General features: G+C 39.7%; 1 non-coding gene across 1 annotated transcript; it reads left to right on the plus strand.

Annotated features, from left to right (window-relative positions):
* The first annotated feature begins 596 nt into the window (after nucleotides 1-596).
* On the plus strand, nucleotides 597-668 carry trnag-ucc (transfer RNA glycine (anticodon UCC)). Its single transcript has one exon. It is a non-coding gene; the product is annotated as a tRNA-Gly (tRNA).
* The last annotated feature ends 2,022 nt before the right edge of the window (nucleotides 669-2,690 follow it).

Genomic DNA, 2,690 nt, shown 5'->3' on the forward strand with positions numbered 1-2,690 from the left:
TACATCTTGGTTAAGCCTAATAAACTCTCTGACATGGCCACATAACTTGAGTTTGTACCTTGTCGTTCTATCTTGGTCAGGAATCTAAAGGTGAGACGGGTTGGGTATTCTCTGTCTCACCTCTGTTCAGGTAACATCGACCTGAAACTTACAGCTCTTTACTATATGCATACATTGCTGTGTATTTTGTCCTCCTTAAACTTCGAAATTGTGGGCCCGTTAAAAACATTGTTCTTCGTACAGTTTTCTGCGTCACTCCACTGCATAGTTCTGCCCAGTAAGCAAAAAGGATCAGTTCGCTACTAAACTCTAAAATAAAAGCAAAATACTGCAGATGCTGGAAATCTGAAATAATAATAAGAAATGCTGGAAATACTCAGCAGGTCTGGCAGCATCTGTGGAGAGAGAAGCAGAGTTAACGTTTCAGGTGAATGACCATTGATCAGAATAATTTGCAGCACTTTCTGATTTTATTTCAGATTTCCAGCATTCACAGTATTGTGTTTCTGTTCACATAATCGTGTTGCTCAGGTGCAAGTTGAAACCATTGTACAGCATTCTATTAATCAAAACGCTGGATCAGCACAGTACAGTAAGCGATGGTGGTATAGTGGTGAGCAAAGCTGCCTTCCAACCAGTGGACCTGGGTTCGATTCCCAGCCATCGCAAACTTAAATTGAAGGTTTACTTTATGTTGCAGTATTTTACAAACGAAAAAAATGTCAAAGCTTTGACAGAATTGAAATTGATAAAATATTCTTATCATCCAATCAGATTCATTCTCCCGCTTGATTGGCGTCACCCTGGAGCAAGTTTGTTTCCTTCAAGTGTTACTCCAATTTCCTATTGAAATCATTGATTGTCTCTGCTTCCACCACACTTGTGGACAGACATTGCAGTTGCAATGGAGCAGGTAAAGCAAGAGGTGCTTCCTCACATTTCCCAGCATCTCTTTCCCAAAACCATCAATCTGTGTCTCCTGGTCCTTGTACCATCAACTAATGGGAACGGGTTATCCCTGTATAACTTACCTACACCTGCATCAGATCTCCCCTCAATCCACATTGCTGGAAGGAGAACAACCACCTACTTAGATAACACAATCCAGAGCCATCTATCCAAGCTTTTCAATAGCATAAGAATAGTTGTGTTGTAAGTAGTATAGATAGGAGCATAACTTCAAGAGACTTTGATAGATTAACTGATTGTCTCTGCCCAACGCACCAGATTTTCTGTATCACCTGAACACTGCTCACAGCTGTATAAAGTTTAGAGTATTTTCATGGCTTACATTTATGCAAGAACTGCAATGTTAAGGTTGGATTGTGAAGCATGACGGTCATCTTCTCTGAACTATGTTAAAATGTCATGTTGAGAGATGTGTCAGTGTGGAAGATGCACGTAGCCATAGGCAAAAAAAAGGCAAGTCATGTAGCTGGAGGAGAATCCACAATGTGGGCGCGATGGACCGTGACATATTTTACGTTTGTGACAAATAAGGACAGCTAAAATAATAGGATTAGTGATATGCTTTGTACATCAATATATTGAAGTCTGTTTGATCTGTTGCTTGCTTTATTATGAAATGTGTTTTCAAGGCTATACTTTGTTTAAACCTTTTTGTGAGAACAATGGGAGAGTCACCAGCACTCCTTGCATGGAGAGAGATGAGATAAAGGCAGAATTAAAGAAAAAAATGTCTGGGATCAGCAAGAATGTAACCTTTAGGATCCTTGCTAAAATAGAAAGAATCGGGAAACATCTGTACTGTGTGTAGATTCAACCATTAACTAACTAGTGTCAAACAATGATTTCAACCTGGACCAATTAGGACACTTGGAACAATTCAAAACTAATATGGTAACATCCTTGCACCACAAGAAGGATAAAAGAAAGGCTGTTACAGGACATCGTCAGCACACTTAGAGAGGGGTCAACAGAAGATCGTTGGTACTTAAAAGGAGAAGATAGAATATAGTCAAAAAAACACAGCAAGGGATGAAGAAGGAGAGAAGTCCGTGCGGCAGCAAGCACAGAAACAAGAACGGGTGTTGTGTGTTACTGAATATCTATTACCATTGTTAAGTATTAACTTTGTACATCTTGGTTAAGCCTAATAAACTCTCTGACATGGTCACATAACTTGAGTTTGTACCTTGTCGGTCTATCTTGGTCAGGAATCTAAAGGTGAGACGGGTTGGGTATTCTCTGTCTCACCTCTGTTCAGGTAACATCGACCTGAAACTTACAGCTCTTTACTATATGCATACATTGCTGTGTATTTTGTCCTCCTTAAACTTCGAAATTGTGGGCCCGTTAAAAACATTGTTCTTCGTACAGTTTTCTGCGTCACTCGACTGCATAGTTCTGCCCAGTAAGCAAAAAGGATCAGTTAGCTGCTAAACTCTAAAATAAAAGCAAAATACTGCAGATGCTGGAAATCTGAAATAATAATAAGAAATGCTGGTAATACTCAGCTGGTCTGGCAGCATCTGTGGAGAGAGAAGCAGAGTTAACGTTTCAGGTGAGTGACCATTGATCAGAATATTTGCAGCACTTTCTGATTTTAATTCAGATTTCCACCATTCACAGTATTGTGTTTCTGTCAACATAATCGTGTTGCTCAGGTGCAAGTTGAAACCATTGTACAGCATTCTATTAATCAAAACGCTGGACCTGCACAGTACAGT

This window comes from Heterodontus francisci, chromosome 45 (assembly GCF_036365525.1).
Source record: "Heterodontus francisci isolate sHetFra1 chromosome 45, sHetFra1.hap1, whole genome shotgun sequence".
NCBI lineage: Eukaryota > Metazoa > Chordata > Chondrichthyes > Heterodontiformes > Heterodontidae > Heterodontus > Heterodontus francisci.